At 42.0% G+C, this 21,010-nt stretch overlaps 1 protein-coding gene across 4 annotated transcripts in view; it reads left to right on the plus strand.

The window, feature by feature from the left end:
• ADAMTS17 (ADAM metallopeptidase with thrombospondin type 1 motif 17) overlaps window positions 1-21,010 on the plus strand; it is a 184,500-nt gene that overhangs the window by 45,541 nt on the left and 117,949 nt on the right. The window lies entirely within an intron of this gene.

A 21,010-nucleotide genomic window follows, 5' to 3' on the forward strand; every position in this document is an offset into this window, starting at 1 on the left:
TTTTCTGTAATGTTGCTTTTGCTACTCTGTATACCTCTGTGATGCAAATATGGGTTAGTTGATCAAAGTATGATCTATAAACACTCCATTAAACATTAACCCCTTCTAAGCACTGGAGATCTCAGAGTTCAGAAGTTATCTTAAGTATTCCTTTTTCTTTGGAGTGGATGTAGAATTAGATAATTGGAGATTAATAAACTGTCTTTTGGTATGTCTGTATGATGCTCCTTTCAGTTCTCTCTCATCCAAACCAAGAAATTGCTGCTTAATGGACATATTTCCAATTGTAAGGACTTGTGTAATGCTCCCAGATCAAACTGGCACCCAGATACCAGAGAAGAATATCTCATTGTAGGAAAGCCAAGTTAAATCTTTCCTGACTCCTACTCCTCCTACTTCCTAACTGACTTTAATCTTACCTAAACCCTGGATACACAGGGTTCTCACATCCTACACATTAAATGCTTGGTTTATTTATTGATTTTACCTTAGGTATCAGTACCCTTCAGTGTATCTTTTCTGGTTTGCTGTTTTTTTTTTAATCACCACAGTAGCAGCAGTGTTTGAAGGCATAGCTCAACATCCTCTCTGTGATGACTGTGTGGTTTGTTTTTTTTTTAGACTTGCCTCAATGGCAAGTGGTCACTTATCTTGCATTCTGTGTAAACTTGGGGTGGATCCTGATTTTCAGCTGATCTTACATACCTGTGTTCAGAGACACACAGATGAAGGGTTGCTATGTTGACGGTAGTGGGTGATGGAAAGCACGGGATAAAGTGCCTTCAGCAGGAGCTCTGAGAATGCCTGCAGAAGTCTCATCTCAGAGTGCAGATCCTTCCCTTTCTCTGTCATGGAGACTGATCAGGTGAAAGAAGGGAACAGATGAAAAATACATACATTTTCTTTTCGAACATGAGCAAGGGCTCTTGCTATATCCAAGATTTTTTTTTTTTCCAGTTGGAATCACTCAAAATGTATTTATTCTCTGTCCAGTGGAAAAACACACTTCCACTGATGAAGGCTTTTATGCTATGTACCTGCATCTGGAGATGGCCATGGTAAGAGACAAAGTGCTGGGGTGGAGGGAAGAAAAGAGAAGCTGATGGAAGACATATGCTGACTAAGGTTAGGGCTCTTTCCATTTTTAAAGACAGCATTGTTGAAGAACTCTGTCCAGGGAATTATATTACTATAGACAGCATGACTAAGGAAATACTTTTATGACTTCATTTCTGTTTCTACGATACCCAAGCACTTTCTTGTGCTGCGACTTGCTGCAGACTGTGGCTGCAGTGGAGGAACTGGAACATCAGAGCAATAAAGATTAAACTCATTTGTTACTCTTTCCAGCATAGTTTTTCCAAGATATTTAGAAGGTGAATGTTCCTGGGACAAACCCAGTCTGGCCTCTTTGGTCTCTTCAATCCTACATTTCCTTCCTTACTCCCCTGACAGTTTCATTATGTGGCAGTAAAGTACTGGCATCTTCACTTAAGCATTTTCTTTGCCCTGCTGTTTCTTATGTCTGAACCCTAAAGCAGTGTACCTTGTCCCTGAGTAAAGATGAATTCATCCATTATATATCAATATTTCTTAAACACTTTTGAAATAAGTATTTTGACAACACTAAGGCAGAGGATCTGGACACTAGGCTCCTGATTTCTATTCTCAGCTCTGACATTGACTTGTGTGACATTTGGCAAGTCACTTACATTCTGAATGCTTCTGTCTACCTCTATGAAACAAAGATTCTGAGTGCAAAGCTACAGGAGATTGTATGGCTTAAGAAGTTCTCATATAAGGCAGTGTGATGTCCTTGAGTATATGATGCAGTACCAATCTAGTCATGTTTGAGAGACTATAAGGAATCTGTTAGATTGTGTCTACTGAAATAGACACAAATAAATGCAGAGAGTTGTAGATAACAGCTTTTTAGTGACAGTGCCTTGATTTTCTTTACGTTGTGAGAAATACAGAAGCAAATCTTTCCCTGGTGGAGGTGTTGGGGCTAAGCTGTTGTTTGCAAGTGGGATTATGTAGTTTAAATGGCTTATAAGAGATGTTCATTTGTGCTCAAAAAGATCCATATTGAGAAACCTGTCTGGAATCTTTGCTTGCCATGCAGACACAGAGAGAAAACAGCAGCAGGAGGTTTGTATTTGTATTCTGGCAGGGGCCTCTCACTGAAACCAGTTGCTCTGGGGACTTCGTTCAAATTTTCTTGGCTCAGCTGCCAAGGTAATGTGGAAGGTTACATAATGGCTGAAACAAGTTAAAAAATGGTGAAAATATGTAGGTATGTCTTTGTGGGATGGTACCCCACTGGCTGCATCAGGAAACTTTTGTTCAAGAGATGGTTTGTTGCTGCTTTTTGCCCCAGTTGGATGTGTAAGTTAGCCCTAAGAACGAGTGAATTTGAAAGGAGATGGACAGAAGGAAAATTCTATTTGCAACAACTGTGTTTCAGCAGCCTCAGCTGCAGGACCTCCCATTTGCTCTGGGCAGGTTCCTTTTGTGCCACACAGCCTCGTCACACACTAAGCAAAACATTTACAGACTGCTGCTTCAAACCCATCTCTTGTGATGTGACTCTGACCAGATCTACCATTTCCTGCAGAAGGATCTTTGTTCCAATTGAGCTGTTTCTAAGCCAGCCAAATTGAGAGTTTAATGTCTAGCTATTAATATCAGGCTGCAGCTTGGAGCCTTGCACATTGTCAGAATCCAACCTTTCTGTGACATAAGCAGATTGAGAATGCCCCTTTCGTTCAATATTTCCACGGTCGGTGCCAAGTAAGCAGCTTTATGGTTAGTTAGGAATGATCCTGCATATTTCAAGGCAAAGTTTGGCCTTGATTCCTCAGTGTACATGTTACCCCAGATCCAAGCTGAAGCTTCCCTGTATTCAGCTAATAATAAAAGTGGGGGCAATGTGGAATTGGGAAATGGAAAATGAGAATGTGTCTTAAATATCCTTAAATTGCCCTGGTTAAAAATGTCTCTACCTCTGCTGCAGTCACATGTGCTTTTCTGTGGCTTGATGTTGGGGAGAAGAAAGCAGAGCATAGTGTGTGTGCTGTAGATGGGCAGGTTTTGCTGAAGGAATAGCCGCCTGGAGAAACCCAAGCATCAGAGGAGAGGTGACTGAGAAACAGTTTTCCAGGCTGTTTCCACAAGGGAATCAATGTTTTGTGAAAAACGTTCCCATCTCCTGGCTGACTTTAATTAAAGGGCTCAAAGATAACTTTCTGAAAGTCCTGAAGGTTATAAATCCTCCTTTTTCTTGAATCTTCCAAAACACCCACGTGTGAACTGGGCAATCAAGGTTTGGGTTGTGTCACCACACTACTGGGTAACTGCACAGATGACATTTCTCTGCTGTACCACTGTGTTCATATCTTACTGTTTTCCCTGCTTTCTTCTTATAAATTTATCATAGTAAAGTATTTCAGAATATGTCCAGGTTGTGCAGTATCCAAGTAAATTTCATCCTTTCCCTGTGCTATGTAGAACACCTGAGTAGAGAGCTGCACTTTTTTACCTTTTCCTTGGCCGTTTGCTTGCACAGCTAAGTGGTCTCCTGTCCACAGCAAGTGACAGTTTTGGTTGGTCCTGCCTGTACTGTGAACTGTTCATTAAAACCTTCCTCCCTGTATGATGGATTCCAGTCTCCTAACAGTGTCACAACAGAGAATCAGTCCCCAAGGAAAGGGAAAAGGCTAGCTGGTTTGCTGTGAGTGGAAAAGAAAAGGAATTCTCACATTAAAAACATTTTCCATAGTGGTTCATGTTGAATGTTTCTGTATATTCCAGGGCGGGTTTTTATTTGATGCCAGAATAAATAGAAATACCTGCTGCTTAAAACAATTCATTAGAGAAGCAGTGCTTGGCTTTAGGAAAAGCCTTGCTGGGACTGTCCTTCAGACCAGTCAAACAGACTTTAATGTATTAAAATGATCATACTGTGGGTTAAACTGTCCCTTAAAGAAACACTGTCAAGCTGATTTAGTGTTTGTGAAAGAGAGGGATCTCGCAGCACTGCTAATTTTTATGTCACTTAAAGCTGTGTAGGACAGTGGAGAATCAGACTGCTCACTTTATGAAACCGAAGGGAGCCATGGTAAGTGCAGTGGAAGACTTTTTCCCTTGCCTTTTGGTTGCTAGGCAATAAATGCTTGGCTGCACAACCCAGACAGTACAGAAGTGTGCTATTGGGCATATTCATCACTACCATCTCTCAGGCCCCACCCTACCCACAACAGCCTTCCAATTTCTTTTCACCAGCTAGCAATCTCTCTTCTTCCAAATTCCCACTAAAAACTTGTGTGCCAAGTGAGTGTAATACAAGATTGCATAAATTTTAATAGAAGCACTGGGATGAGCACAACCACTCTAGTAATCAGGAATTCCTGCTGCTGTAACCCTTGCTCTTCCTCACTTCCTTGCCTTCTGTGCACTTTTCCTTCTTTCTTGTGTCAGGGACATGGCTTCAGCCAGGCTGATTCATGTGTGTGCAGCTATTTTGTAACCTCAGCGCTAAGGACTGTAGGGAAATCCTGCTCACACTGGACTCTCTGGGGATTTTGTTGGTTGTATCAGTGGGGTCAGGGCCCTGGTCCTGTTGTCAAATATTGTCTGAGACATACAACCTTCCTTCAGGAACTCCATCAAAAAGTTGGCTGAACTTTTTTCTAAATGGATGAGTTGGTTTAGGGTACCTGAGGCATGTTTGGAAAGCCTGGTATGCTGAGAGTGGTCCTGTAAGTACTTAGTGAAAATCAGTTGACATGTCTACGACACTGTCTATCTGAGCACTCAAACTCACTGAAATATTTCAAAGTCTTGCAAAGAAACAGTGGTTTATGAGAGCCAGAACTCAGTAGAAACCACAGTGAATCTGACCAGTCTGCTTTTGGAAAGACAAGTAGAACAAAATACAAACAAAGAACATGTATACACAATCTATTCTTCTCCATTCAGTCTGTAAAAAAATAAACAAGCTGGGCATGCCAGTTTTAACAGACTGTGCATTTATAGCTGATGTAATTAACTTCCTTGTTGAATTGCATGAGAATGTAGTATGTCTACAATGAGTTGATTGAGTCAAGTGTTGATATTGCTTTTCTTTGGTTTTATTTTATTTATTGTTATTTTCTCTGCTTATATTTTTATGGCAACTAGAGCATTTGAATGTCATTTGCCTTTGGGTTTCTTTTGTGGCTCAGTATTGTCTAGGTTTGTCTTCCTTCATTCCATATCCTCAGGACAGTGGTGGATTGTTGGTGTCCTTAGCTGAGAAATGACACTCTGGGAGAAATGCAGGAGGCAAATTATAGATGCTGTCCTAAGTTCAAAACTTATATGGTCTTTCTATAGAAATAGATCAGTCTCTTCTGTTGTTAAAATGCTATCCATGAGTGCAATACATTTGATTTCTACTTATCTCAGTTTTTTTCTTCATCCCCTCTCTGTCATTTCATGTCTTTGGAGCAAGAGTTAACTTGCATGATTAACATAAATGGAAGCAGTTAGTGGCAGGAGAGTTAGTGACAGATTGTCCTATGTTTGTCATTGTTCCCTCTTCCATGTGTTCTCAAGTGTCACAGACCCTCAGTTCCTCTCGTGATTAACCCCCTTCCCATGCCTTTTTGCCAAGGGTCTCTTTCTCTTTGGTGGTAGTTCAGATCTCTTAGAAGCTCTTGCTCAATTTTGTTCTTCATCTTCTCTTTGTTTGACTGAGCCTGGACAGTGGCTGCTCTCCCCAGAGAGGCCTGAATGGTCTGTCTTCCATCACGCTAACCGCATGGCTTGCCTGCTGAGATCATGGAATTTCCCTACATTTACTGCACTTTGTTCTTCATAAACTTGCAGCAGTTCCTTATTAGTCCTCCTCCATACATCATTCTCCTCTTGTAGCCCCAAAACGTGTTTCAAGCACTTCTGTTTTCCAATTACTTATCTGTCTGTCTTCTTAGTAAGCACCCAGCCCACGAGATAAAACGATAGGCCTCACAGTAGTGTTGGGTGTTCTTGTCAGTAATTTGGTACTCGGCACTGCCAGCAGGGAGGAATAACACTTCCTGCTCTGTACCTGGCCTTTCATTTCCTCCACCAACAAACTGCTATTGCTAATTTATGCTCTTAGTTATTTGGGCTGCCTTGCTGAAATACGTACATAGTCTTTGTCAGCTGTTGTACAGCATGTCCAAAATCTTCTCATCAGCTTACCACTCTGCTTTGTTTGTTGCAGTATCTTCACATCTTGCTTTTCTTGTTGCTCACCCAAACCTGCTGATCAGGCCTTATGCCAGGAGTTTTTGTCTTCCTTATTGTGACTTGCCCCAAGGTTGGTGCAGGATGTGTAAGATTATCTTATCTTGAAAACATTACCTTCTCCTATAGTTTTTATTAGTGGTTCATGGCAGTGTGTTTTGACAAAGACAAGACACCTGTCTAAAATGCTGTGGAAGGAAACTGTGGTATTCCTTGACCAGGCAACATTCCTTGACCAAGCAAATACCCTTCAGGCAGTCCCATCTCGTCCTTGTACAAGGTGGATGTTGATTACTTTTTGAATGCAAGATATCTTCAGAAAGCTCACTAGCTACAGGTATCTATCAGGAATCTAAGACTTCAAACCAAATCCTAGCCTAATGTCAAACTAGTGTCCACCTAAACTCCTTTCTTTTGCCTTTATTAAAAGGTGTATGTCATGAGAGAAAATATTTGCCATGCCTTTGCTGATATTTGTTCTGATCCTCTGACTTTATTCTTTCATTTCAGCTCCATGTTGTAACTGACTTTATGTGCTAAATCATTGTGCAGTTTGGAACAGGTACTAACTTGTCTTGCATTCCACTCCAGGGTCATTTATGTCTGTGTGAAATTATGTAGGCATGTACACAAGCACCTGGGAATTTCAGTCTCCTATTTTAAAGGGCAGATACCTGCATAAGACGTTCCCTTTGACATCTTTTTACCTCTCACCCCCTTCTTCTGTCTGAGGTTTTGTCATGCAATCACCATGGGGAGAAGAACTTGCTTTAACTCTAACAGCTCACAATGAAGCAATTAATCAAATTTCTGTGCTAGCAGATAATCAGAAACATAATTTTTTGATCATATAATGTTAAGGTTGGAAAACGCCTTCCAGATTAAGTCCAACCGTAACCCAACTACCATGACCACTAAACTGTATCCTGAAGCACCACATCTACAGCTTCTTGAACACCTCCAGGGATGGTGACTCCTTCACCTCCCTGGATAGCCTGTTGCAATGCAGTGTGTGGACCTGGTGCTTAGAGACATGGTTTTGTGTTGACCCTTCAGTGCTGGGTTAAGGGTTGGACTGGATGATCTCTGAGGTCTCTTCCAACCAGGTATATTCTGTGATTCTGTGACAGCAGCATTTCCCCCTGCATCTAATAAAGGGTGGACATTTTCCTTGGCTTTCTTTTTGTTTTTAATGTATTTGTAAAAGCCTTTTTTTGTTATTCCTCAGGGTAGTGGCCAGGTTGAGTTCTTGCTGAGCTTTTGCCTTTCTGATGTTCTCTCTTCATGACCTAACTAGATCCCTATAGTTGTCTTGAGTTGCTTACCCCTCTTTCCAAATTATTCTTTTTCTTTTTAACTGAGCTCCTGTAAAAGCTCCCTATTCAGCCAAGCTGGTTGTCTTCCCTGGCAGTTTGTGTTATGAGGACAGCCTGCCCCTGCACCTGTAAGACTTCTTTTTTGAAGAGTGTCCAGCCTTCCTGGATCCCTTTGCCCTCTAGGCCTGCCTCCAAAGGGACACTCTTAACCAGTGTCCTGAACAGTCTGAAGTCTGCCCTCTGGAAGTCCATGCTGGTGGCTTTACTCACTCCCCTCCTTACTTCACCAAGAATTGAGAACTCTATAATTTTGTGATCACTAAGCCCAAGATGACCTCTGACCACCACATCACCCACCAATCCTTCCCTGTTTGTAAACAGCAGGTCTAGCAAGGCACCTCCCCTGGTAGACTCATGTACCAGCTGTGTCAGGAAGTTATCTTCCACACACTCCAGGAATCTCTTAGATTGTTTCTTCTCTGATGTGTTGTATTTTTAATTAAAGTCCCCCATGAGAACAAGGGCTGGTGATTTGGAAGCTTCTGCCAATCACCTGCAGAATGTCTCTTCAGCCTCCTCGTTCTGGTTGAGTGGTCTGTGACAGACTCCCAGCAGGATATCTGGCTTGTTGGCCTTTCCCCTAATGTTTACCTGTAAGCTCAGTCACCACAAGTGACCCCCTGAATGGATCTTCATCTACTTCCTCTGTAACCTGGCCTTCCAGTTGCAGAGTCCCATACCTGTTATGCAGGGGCAACTGGGAAGGTGAGAGAGGCTGGGAGGGAATTCATTGCCTTCTTGAGCAGGTATCTGTTTGCACTCCCTATTGTCTTTTAGGTCTCCTCCTATTGCCTGGTGGAGGAGACCTTTTTCTTTTCTGTGATAGGCAGTTACATTTTTTGTTCACCTGCATATACTATGCTAGAACTTCTGAATTACAGTTTTACCTCCTAGCAATTTTCTGCCTTATTTTCTCAGCTGAGATGATTTGTGGGACACTGCCTCAGAGAGAAGGCTTTGCTTTTGGCTAAATACCTTTTAATCATGATGTAAAGAAATCCCTGCTGTTGATCTCTGACAGTGGTCATTGTGTTTGCAAACAGACGAGCTGAAGGCAGATGCCTAATTGATGTCCAGCTAAGCAAACACTGCCAAACAGCTGTCAAGGAAAGCTCTGGAACTGCTCCTTGCTACTGTGTGTGTGGAGCTGAGAAGCCTTTGAGGCAGACATAAGCAGAACAATCTCATTACACTAAGTTTGTGGACAGACTATTTCTGTCTTTTGGGATTTACAGTATTTCGGCTGTTGTCTCTCACCTCGTCCATGTAAGGGAGGCTTGCAGGTTGCAGATCTTCGATGCTTTCTGCACTGCTTCAACAAGCTTCACACCCCAGCTCCACTACTTCCCCTTGCTGAAGATCTGTTTTTTTCTGGGGGATTCTCACAAGAATGAATATAAAACAAACCAGATCTTCTATTGTGCTTCCATAGGTCATCCTGCATCTTCCTTTTCTAGTGTAAAGCTGTGGAAAGAGAAATTATGTTTCTATTTTACAGTGACAAATGTGCTCTCGCTACACCATAAATAACCCACTCCTTGCTATTGTTGCCTGAGCTAGAAATGCCAACCCAAGATTCCCTGCAGCAGAAAGCAGCATTTTGTCTACATCATTCTTTAGACCAGGTGGACAGGCAGAATGTGGGAGTCATAAAAGCATTTGCTAATTGTTTCTTATCCAAGAGCAGGAAACAGATTTGGCACATCCTGACTTTCAATCCAGCGCTTTACCTAGTAATTCACAGTGCCTCTCTGATAGACTTGTGCCATCAAACAGTATGTTGAGGGGGGTTGGCATTTTACTTCATTTGTAAAAAAGAATTTCTTGAGAAGGAAATTAATTTGTAAACAGGGCTTTTTCTCCGTGAAATTCAAAGCTCTTTACTGAAGAGATCAGAACTGTTGTTCCCATTGTACTGAGCAAGGAAATGAAGCCTGGACATGGGAAGGGACATGCCAAAGGACAGAGCTGGCTGGAGGCTAAGTCACAACTCTGGAGTCTTAGTCCAGACCCCTCACTCAGCTGGAGGCAATGCTACCTTTCCTTGGGCCTTCCCAGGGGAAGCTCAGTTTTTTTGGGCAGCAGCCAGTTCTTCAGGTCAGTAAAATAATGATTTAACCCCTCAACAGGCCAGAAATTTTGTATTTCTTCTTTCCACTGCCTGGGCCTTTATTTTTACCTCCATTTACACATTCCAGCCTGATCAGTTTGCTGCAGACTGCAGCCACATATTGTTTAAGAAAGCTGATGCATTCATAATTGAGAAACCTCTGAGGTTTCTTCTCTCCTTGTGTCAGACATAGATGGCTTTTATCCAGTTGACTGCTTTACAGTGCCTTTATCCTTTGCTGGCTTGAAAACATTTCGGATAGTTTCTATTGTTTTATAGACCCTGTAGCTAAAAAACCAAGCTGTGTAAAAACATCTGTACATAGCTGTGCAATAGGCTACAGACATGTAGGGTAATAAGGCATGATTGCATTCATTGTAGCATTTGCTCCACTGGATAATCAAATAGAAGCATTCCAGTTGCACACAGGATATGTAAGAGTAAGGGAAGGAAATGAAGGACAGTTGCCTACTGTACTTTTACATTTCTTCTGTCTAGCAGCTGCCAAGACTAAATGCAATTTTGAGAGCAAGTTTTAAATAACGTAGAGATGAGATTTTGCCAGTGATAACCAAGAAAACAGCTCTGGGAATTGTGCATAAAACTCCTCCTCCCTTGCCCCTAAGAAGGAAGCTTGACTTGCACTGATTTTCATTTGTTGTTTTTTTTTCAGCTTGGATTAATCATCTGGTAACATGACCCAGTATAATACCTAGCCCATTTTGCAGAGTGTCTGGTCCTGGAAGGATTTTGCTATGACAAATGCACTCAATAGGTTGAAAGTCAGTTTAAGTCTTTGGAATGTTTGGGGCTTTTTGACATTTCTCCCACTTCCACTGCCTCAGCACATGCTCCAAGTCTTTCAGTTGTGATTGTGTTACACATAACACAAATAAGAATTTGTGCCTGTGCCCATAACAAGACTTGGCACCATTGAAAATCTTACCTATGTTTGCCAGCATGCTGAAAATAAAGTAGGAAATGTGCTCCAACTACAGTCCAATACAATCTCACTTCATGGCCGTGAAAGCTAATGGCAGGTGCTGTGTGAGAGGTGATGAAATTCTGAGCTGACCCAGGAATTCACAGACTGGGGTTCGCCATCATGTGTTAGAGAGAAGCACCTTCACTTTGTGGACAAAATCAGCTTCACACTTCATAGTTAGATTTGTGCTTTATTCATGTTCGGCTAAGTTCATGGGCTAAAGATGATGATCTGTGGTCACAGATCTGTGCTGAATGATCTGTGGTCACAGCTGTATTTAAGCAACTAAAAATACAGTTCTTATTTTTAGAGGTTCTGTCCCACACTTAATGGTTGCAGTGCAGCAATCTCTTAAGTGTTACAACTATTTAAGAGTTTCCTGATTCCAGGCTGATTGACTATGACTATTTTCTGCAATAGTTGTAAATAAACTGAGTAAATCTCACTTACTTGAAGGTCTCAATTAGGCCATTAGAGGTGGTATAAATGCTCTCTTGCACATAGTGGAAGTGAATTTAAACTTTAAATGCAAGTTTATCTGAATAACCTCCACCTGAAAACTCATGTCATGTGAATAAAAATCGAGCATACTTCATTATGCTCTTTTAAATCATTTATATTTGACTGTTGAGCAAGGATTTTCTATGTCAACACTGGGAATCCTGTGAGTTATTAAATTATAGATCATAAAAAGTAAGTAATCAAGGAGCTAAACTTCCTTCAGTAGCTGTTGCTTGTAGTAGTGGAGAAGACATTTATAAAAGCACCTGGCAAGTTGGGAAGGAGTACAGAAGACTCAGATGATTTACTTATATAATTTACAGGGTTGACAAGTGTCAAGATCCTGAGTGCTTCCCCAGCCCTCCTTGACTGCCTAGTCCAGCTTAAAAAGTGGTTCAGGTGTCTGGTTTTCAAGGAAAGCTCTGCTAAGAACCTTTCCACTCATCTTGCTTGAGTGCAGTGGGACTGTGCCTTTGTCAGTGAGACCACTGCACCTCCCTGCCTTATTACATTTGATTCCCTTTCTCCTTTGGAACAGCAGCTGCCCTAGCTACTCCATGACAGCAGACTAGAGAGGGGTGAAGTGGAGCACAGGCAGTCATCTTGTCAGCAATCCCAGCTGATTCTTTTTTAAAAGATAAGGTGATAATAATTTGCTTAGAATCGATGTCTTTGGGATAATTTTGCTCATCTTTTGGCCTCACCTTAGAACATCTGGCGTGGAGATAATGCTTAGCTAAGGATTGCCTGCTCGATCAGCAAATTCACATTGCTCTGTTGCATGTCCAGAAAACCCAGAGTCTGATTTCTTGGGAAAGTTCAAATGGGTAGAGGTGAGTAAACAGCCTTCACAGATAAACGATAAAAGAGAGCCAACATGGTTTCTAGGAAAGGAAGCAAGATCATGGCTCAGTGACTAGTTGGAATTCTTGAAGACTCTTCCTGCCAGAACGGACAAGGAAAAGGGGCTGATGCAACGGGCTTTACATTCCTGAAGGCTTATGATGGGGTTTCATTGCAGCAGCATCTGACATTTGTGGTCATGGAACATGAGAAATTATTAGGTGGAATACAGACTCTTTCTCAGTTTATTTTTCCTTCCTGGTTAGATGAATGCAAAAATAGATGAATATATCTGTGCATGTTTGCATATCTATATGCATTTATGTGAATGTATCAATCTCTTGGTAATGCATGGCAGAGTACTTTGAATTTTACAGACCCAAATTTGACCATGTCTTGTTTGTAGAAAGCACTAGGATTTTCTTTTCGAGTTCTTTCCAATTTGGATAAGAAGGTGACTGTAGGAGATGGTCAAATTTTAGTCTGATTCTCACTGTGTATGTGTGTGTATGTATGTATATGTAAGCTGTCCTTTGAATTTTATTTGGATATGGAGGTTCTGCTGTGTACACTTTCAAATTTCAGGTTCAGGCCCCTGTACTCTGCAAGGAGTTTCTCTAAATTATCATTACAAGATTTTTACCATTTAGAGCAGCTGACAGAAATATGTTGAGCTTATCAAATGAAAAGAAAAAAAACATCCTAGGCCCAAACCATCAAATATCTTTCTTCTGTACTCTTTCAGCACAATTTGTAGACTGCTGAGGATTTCTGTGTTTACTTAGCTGGGAATTAGCCTTGTGTTTCTACTTTGTTTAGTGGTCATGAGCAGTCAGCAGGTTGAAGATGTTTGTTGGCTTTGTGTAGTTGTGTCATACATTTTGTGCCTGATCTGCTTACATTAAGGCTCTGCCTGACCATAATTAGAGTACTGGGCACACGTTCATGTTCTGCTGAGGATCTACTTGTTTGTTTTCATAGTATCATCCATCAGGCTCTACCATGCACAGCAATATTTGTGTTGCAGTAGACAAACAAAGTAAACACTGCAGTTATTTATAAGAAAACTGGCTGGTAATTTGGGAAACTGTGTGGATGTTTTTGTTTATTGGAAAGTACTGCTGCTCTAAATCAAGTCCATCAATCTAATCAGACTTTGTTGTTCTTGAGATGAGAGAAAAGTAAAAGGCTGTAGTTAAGATTTCTATTTACAATTTATATTTTATGTCTAAGAAACCCACAGACTTGTATTTCCTGTCATCTGGAAAAGCCTGGAGAAGAGGAGGCTCAGGGGGGACCTCATTGCTGTTTACAACTACCTGAAGGAAGGCTGTAGCCAGGTGGGAGATGGTCTCTTCTCCCAGGCAACCAGCAACAGAACAAGGGGGGACAGTCTCAAGTTGTGCCAGGGGAAGTATAGGCTGGATATTAGGAGGAAGTTCTTGCCAGAGAGAGTGATTGGCATTGGAATGGGCTGCCCAGGGAGGTGGCAGAGTTGCCGTCCCTGGAGGTGCGCAAGGAAAGGCTGGATGAGGCACTCGGTGCCATGGTCTAGTTGACTGGATAGGGCTGGGTGCTAGGTTGGACCGGATGAGCTTAGAGGTCTCTTCCAACCTGGTTGATTCTATGATTCTGTATGCTAGTTTGTGTGCTTCTCTAACTATGTCTATTGTTCAGTACTCTCTCCACCTTGGTCTTGTTTGGGTCCATGAGTAAATGTAATTCCTGACCACACTTCTCTCACTCAAGTCTTGACTCTTGATGACTGGTACTCCTTCTAATCTCTTTGATGACCTTATTACAAGTGTCAGTTGATGTGGACTTAAGCAGCACTGTTCTCTGGAGTTGCTTTGTCCTTCCAGATTTTTTTTTTTTGTGTGATTCTTCTGTATCTGGACACATACACACCATCTGAAGTAGAGATGCTTCCCTGAATCCATGCCTCAGAATATGCAACACAAAAATACTGCTTAGGACAAGGACTATTGAATTCCTTGTACTTTTCTTTCAGAGATGTCATTTGCCCCATGATAGTCTCATCGTTTAAGTATGTTTCAGTTTTGTGTCTCTTCCTCCCTGTGCTTACTTCCTTTTCCATAATGTTAGCTTAAAGCAAATGTCTTGGATTCTGGGATCATTTGAGACCTCACAGTGGGCCCCAAGTCTAGACTGCTGTACTTTGTGTTGCAGGGTACACAACTGTTTGACTAACTATCTCAGAACAATCTCTTTTCTTTTTCAGCTTTATCTGTGGTTCTTGTTGCATTTTCAAACATGGGAACAAGTCCAAAATTGTTCGATGAACTGGTGTGTTTACAGAGGTGCAGAATACCCACTCATGCTTCAGTGTCTGTGAGCCACAACATAGTCTAAATGCTGAAGTAAATAAAGCTTTTTGGCTTTACAGTGATATAAGAAAGATGAAGAGCAGCCTCTTGAGGATGGGAACTAAATAAAAGCAACCACAAAAAGGCTTAATGCACACTCTCCAAAGACAATAGTAATACTATTGATTGGACTTTGATCAAGCCCATGGTGATTATGATAGCTGGTGCAATTAGATTGGGTATAATACATATTCAGCTTGGTTTCTGTGAATGCCATGAAGCTGTTTATGCTGTCGTTAATCAGGTGGCTTTGTTGGGAAGTGCATCTCATTACATGGCAGCTGACAGGAGGCCACTGCCACTAAACATCAAAGCAGGCTTGAACAAAAATATCCAGTGTAACTGGGAAGTACAGCTGTTACCTCTGTAAATTCTCCCCACCAGCCACTTACTGGGTGGGACTTGACAGCTGAGAACCCTCCTAAAACCATGGTGCAGGCTCAATGCAGAGTTTTCAATCAGGGGCACACAGATTTGATTCAGAACTAGAAATGTTGCCCAGACAGTGTGTAAGTATGTAAGAGTTTCTGCACTTCCCAGGGGTGTTTTATATAGAAGCAGGTCAGACTAGAGGTGGCAGTTCTCCCCTTGCTGGTACTGATACTTGAGTACAAAGACCTACAGCAGTCATTTGAATACATGGGCATGAAAATGTACCACCAGTTTCTGCAGGACACTAACAGTGAGCTCCTTCTGTGCTGCCTGCAGGTGCAGTCCTGTGAGCCTCATGTGCTGTCATTTCTGAATTCAGACTAAAAGGCCCCAGGAATGGGACTGTGCCTTGACTTGTGTCTGTGAGGCACCAGGGACTCTTATGGCTGCTGTCAGTCATCACAAGGAGCTCAGCAGTATTCATCCAATTTTGTGTTTTCTTTCACAGGAGCTTGAGTTTGAACATGAAAGATTTCTTTTTATTAAGTGTGAGAAAAGCCCATGCTGGTCTTTTCTTAGTGAAAATTTCTTGTGTTACTTTAAAAATGATGTTCAATTTTCAGCAATGCAGAGAAAGAGGTACTAAAAAAGGTAAATTCAGGACACACTAAAAGTATCTCCAGCAACATTATTTATGTCTCTGTATCCTAAATACAGTCTTTCCCTAATAGCTTTTTTAACCTTTTTTTCCCCCAATTTGAGTCAAATTTGAGGGTTTAGATCTCAGAAATATTAGACCTTTCAAAGTTTTCAGAAAATTAGGAAGCTAAGTAGCAGAGAAAATCCACTCCCTTTGGTGCTGCCACTGAAGGAAAGATTGCTTAACCCCCGTTTACACCAGAGACCCCAAGTGGGAGTGTGAAGGAAACCAAGCCATTAATTTTGCAGTAAGTTTAGGGTTGTCATCTCCCTTTCCTCCATGCTGTCATGCTCTGCCAGAGTGGATGTGCTGACTGTGGTACTGTGTGAGGAGGGTAGCAGAGCTATGGCACTGCCTTAGTCTCCTCTTCTGCCTGACAATGTGGAATAATCATTTTCATTCCCTGCTCCTGGCAGCAGAGGTAGTAGCTAGCACTGAGTTATTAGGGACTAGCTTCATTCTCTTGCATGACACAAGCTTTTCAGCCCAAGTTCTGGCTCAATCCTATCAACATTATCAGGCACAAACTCCAGGTTTGTCAGTTCTCTCAAGGCAGGCTGGGAGGATAAATCAGCACTCAGCAAAGAATTAACACAGAAGGGCTGAACCAAGCACTGCTAAATAGTTTATCAGTGTATGTGTTGGCTGGCAGCTTGGCAAAGTGAAGCCAGCTTAGACAGCCCTGTAAGTCAGGATGCAGGAGCTGTAGCTGAGAAGTATCACAGAAGCAATTTGGAAAAGCATCTGTTCAAAGTTTGATTACTGTGAATCATCCTGTTCTGCTGGCCTGCTCTGCAAGTCGCCTGAGCTGCTCTTGTTTTGCCAAGAGAACAACTTGACACGCATACAGTGTCTAAGACAGTTTAAATAGTAACATCTTTCAAAAGTATAGATCCACTGACTTTTTGAGAGTAACAATTGCTTAGTCATTCTTTAAGAGCATGGAAAGAATTTAATTGAGAGCTGTGGAAGAATGCCATTCGTCAGCAGCACAGGTGTTCAGCCATCTCCCAGACCCTCCTGTTCATCAGACTGTGCTGAAACTCTCCAGACACTGAGACATTGTTCTGATACATTGCTGAAAGTTGTTTAAGGATTGCAAGACTAATCCCTGCTCATGAGCCCACTCCCAACCAACCCCAGGACAGGCTGAGATAAGCATGGCTCAGTAAAGCTCTTGAAACTGTTTTAAAAAGTATTTTAATTATTTTAAGAGCTCCATGGATTTCTAAGTGTTTACAGTTACCAGAATGAAAAACTGGAACTGAGTGTTGGACCCTGACTGTTAGCTCTTAAAGCAGATGCTGTTTGGTACAGAGACTCCAAATATTTTTTCTGACTTATTGCCAAGTCTGACCTTGTCACTTCATTCTGGAAGGGAGATACTGAGAACTTTGAGGGGTCCAGGATCCTGCCTGCTGAATTCCATGTCCCTCTATGTTTAGCAGTCTCGTTAAACGGTTTGATTTGATCTTTTTCATCATTCTTCTTGATTCTTTCTGAGCTCAGGCCCTCTGTTGAAGCAGATGGCTCAGATGAGTTGCAAGGACAAATTCAAAATTGGAAGTTACAGAGCTCATTTTTAAATGCAAGATGAAAATAGCCTCAAAGCTGGTTTTGGAATCCTGCACAGTTTGCAAACCTTACACAGCACTTGCAGGCAATGCCAGAATTGTTTTTCCATTTCCTGCAAGATTATAATCTTAAAAGGGAACCTATCCAGTTCTCAGGGCTGACATAGGCATGTGACACAGTGGTGAGCACTGGACATAGTATCCCTAAGAGCTTTCCTTTCTGATGGCAGAGTTGTTGGGTTTTGTGTGGTGTTTGTGTTTTCTTTTAGTGAGTTATGTATTTCCCAGAAGATGCTGCTTGAGAGACAATGAAGCAACTCTTGAGTTCAAGCCTACTTCATCAAATAGGACAGACCAAAATACTGACATGTTGAAATAGTTTTTAGTGTTGATAGCATCTGAGAAAGTGAAGGGTGATATTCGTGAAGGCTGTGTAGAGAAGGAACAGGCTCTTGCCAAGCCATTCAGCAGGAGAGGGATGTTATTCATTTCTATCCTTTGTTTATCTGCTTCAGCCATTGGGGTGAAGGACAGACATTCATACAGCTCCACAAATCCTGAATCCATTTCTTCCTGTTATCTTGCTAGGCTTCCTGTCTTTTGCATGCTATCACACCAACATTTGTATGCTTGTGAGAAGGAAAGATCCTGCTTAATTCTACAACTTTGTAGAAAGGACCAGCAGGCTTGACTCTGCAGTCTAAATGCACTTAGAGTGGGCCTAACAGAAGGTATTCAAATCCAAAAGCCTTTGAGCCCCTGGCACAGGTAAATTTCAAGGGCCAGAATCTAAATCCTGATTGGCAGTTTGGTTTCAGAGTTGTTGGTTGTTGAAGTTTTCTTTGAATTCGCAGTCACATGTTCCTGTAGTCTTTCAAAAGCATCAGATCTCTCCTGACTTCTGCTGGTTCTCCTTCCTTTCTAGTGTATGATACTCTTTACCAACTTTGCCTCTCTGCCTGTCTCCTTCTCAGTAGCAGTGTCCCACTGATTTCCATTGCTTGCTCTCTACCTGTTCTAACAGCTGTCCTTACCTTATGCCAAGTGCCATTCTTTTTGCCCATAGTAAGGCACAGTCTCCCTCCCTAAATACTTCCATGTTCTCATCAGGCCTTGTTGCAATCTAATTCCTGCCTTTCCTCAGGTCAGTCTCTGACGACAGAGGCATGTGATCAAGGGCTATATATCCATTTATCTCCAGCAGTAAGTACACATCGGAGAGCTCACCTTCTTTTTTGATCTTATCTACTGCCCTCCTTGACCCCTGCCTCCCGTAGAAGTGACTCCCTGCTGCTTGTGAGATCAAAGCTGTGTTTCCTGAAGACTTCTGGAAAACCCATATTATCTCCATTTGTTACATTGCTGTTCCCATCTCTTCTCATTCACTAATCTCTTCCTATCTGTCCATCTCCTTTGTTCACTAGATCTAAATTGTGCCAAGCTTCTACATGCTTTCCAGTGCTGTGTTGACCCATCCAGTCCATCAGTCCCTCCCAAACTGGAGTCTTAGGTTCAGGAGGCCTCCCTTCAGGTCCTTCTCTGGCCTTTCTTCTGAACAGGAGTACAGCTGTTGTAATAGATCTCACTTTGAGTCATTGAGCCCATCTATTTCCATGTGTATGCATGAGCATGGAGACTTTCAGCACTGTGTAATGATGGCTATCAACAGATGGTGAATTGTCTGCCAGGGTTTGGGAATCTACGTTCGGGAATGGTAGTTTGATTTGGACTAAATATCCCAAACTTTATATTTATCTAGAGAAACAGGAATGCAGAGAGGAACTGTGTTTTTGCCTGTTTGAGATCAGCATTCAGCAGCACAGGCTTCTGTCGCTGGGGAGTGTGCGGTAGAAGCTCTCTGGAATGTGGCTGTTAGCATATCAAAGTAAAGTAAACATGCAGACGATACCCTGTTTCCTCTGCTCCAGTTAATTAAGCCACTCCTCGTGTCAGTTAGACGGAGAGGATTTATTAATGTGCTGTCATCTAGGAAAGCAGTGGTTTGCTGAAAGGGAGGAGCCATGTTAATGGCATAGAGGATGTCACACTGAACAAAGAGCAGATGTCAAATAAACAGGATATTTCTTTTTATCTCCTCCTTTGCTGAGGTCTTAGATCCCAGTAATTTATCATAAAAGCTGAGAAAATTAGGGCCACAAAGAACTTTTGGTGGTCTTTTAATGCATTCCCTTGCTCCAAGGCAAGATTGATGATACTCCTGTCACTTCTGATGGATACCTGCTCTATGAGGCTAACTGGTCTACTTGTTTCCAGCTTTCCTTGAATTACTGTGAATTCCACACCTCTCCTCAGGTATGGGCAGTGTGGTGGATAGTTATGCTTGGGATCACAAATCCCTCTTGAATGGTGTTGAAAAGGGATGAGGTTTTCAGGGATGACCATGCCAAAACTGAGGGTTTCCAAAGTTTGCCTGTTCTTTGCTGGCATAATGTAGCCTGTCTGGTATGATTTAAGGCCTTGGTTAAAGCCACTTCTAGGCCAAAAAGGTGTTAGGACATCTGTAAGCTTTCTTCATCTCTGTGTACTTGGTATCTGTAGAGCTTGAGGGCTTATCCCTAAAGCCATGGGAGGTCTTGACCTCTAGGGCATTTCAACTGTCTGGGCAGTCCCTTGTACACTGGGAAAGGCTCTACTTAGATCAATGAATTAGCACAATGTAAGAAGCATTAGAATAAGGCTCTTGACATCTTGCAGAATGTCTGTGTGTGGGCAGGTTAGTAAAGGAGCAGATAAACAATTCATCCATTAAACTTAGGAAACCACAGGAGAGTTCCCAGGAAATGTAAAAGCTTCACAGAAAAATTGAAAACTAAAGCCAAGAGTTGGCCACACTGGGGTAGGGATTCCACATGCTCCATTAATTGCTGTCCTGGGGGATAATTAAACAAAGAGGGAAAAGCAGATAGCAAAAGCACTCCTTCAAGCTCTAATGATTTTCAGAATCCTGCCTTCATTGCAGGTTTCCATACATGGAGGGGTATGGCCTCAGAAAGGCCTTTTAATCAAAAAGGTACAAAGCAAGGCAGCTTGCATGTACAAACCCCACTTAGATGTCAGCTCATATGTTTGGAAATGGGGGCAGCACATTCCCACATAGAGCTCAGTGGTGGGCTAAAAAGTTTCAACTGGGAACTTGAGAGCTTCAGTTTGTCTGCATGAATTGCAGCCACTGCACAAAGTAAGGCACGTGGCTGAATCTGGCTCTCACAGTTAGAGCCCTGGTCTTGTGAAATGTTATCCAGATCTACTGACTAGAGCCTTGGGTGCAATATTTGAATACCAAGTATCTGTACGTATTCCTAGTAGTCAGAACAGTATCCCCTATAAAAAGCACTGTATGTTTCTTTCACTGGTACCATTAGGACCTTGCGTTCTGAGGAGCAGCACATTATCAGCTCTAGAAACATCACAGCTCATATTGTGAACACTAGGGAGAGATTTTGTTTGTAGGTCTTTCAGGGTGTGTGTAATGAAAATCCAGAGATTCAGAAAGTAACCAGAAAGTGTTTCAGATATTTATTTTTCTTTCTGGGCTTTTGGGATCCTGACAGCAGTTGTATATACTGGAAGTGACAGTGTTTTCAGAGTTACAAGGAAGAAGAGGTTTTATTGGGCACTACAGGACAATGTTCAGTCCTGTAGGGAAGGTATCCAGTCATGAAGTACACCCAGTTCTGGGAAAGCAAGCTCCATCTCTGCAGGTTATGCTGATTTGGAGGCAAGCAACGGAGTTTTAGAGAGATCATGTTGAAATTCAGGATAAGGTAGATTCTGCAAAGTAAGAAGAGGATTCAGTGATGACAGGCACATCTGCAACATAGTGACTAGTTTGTCAGTGAGGCAAGGAGAAATACATATGGGGACTTGG

Source organism: Pogoniulus pusillus, chromosome 17 (genome assembly GCF_015220805.1).
Source record: "Pogoniulus pusillus isolate bPogPus1 chromosome 17, bPogPus1.pri, whole genome shotgun sequence".
Classification (NCBI taxonomy): domain Eukaryota; kingdom Metazoa; phylum Chordata; class Aves; order Piciformes; family Lybiidae; genus Pogoniulus; species Pogoniulus pusillus.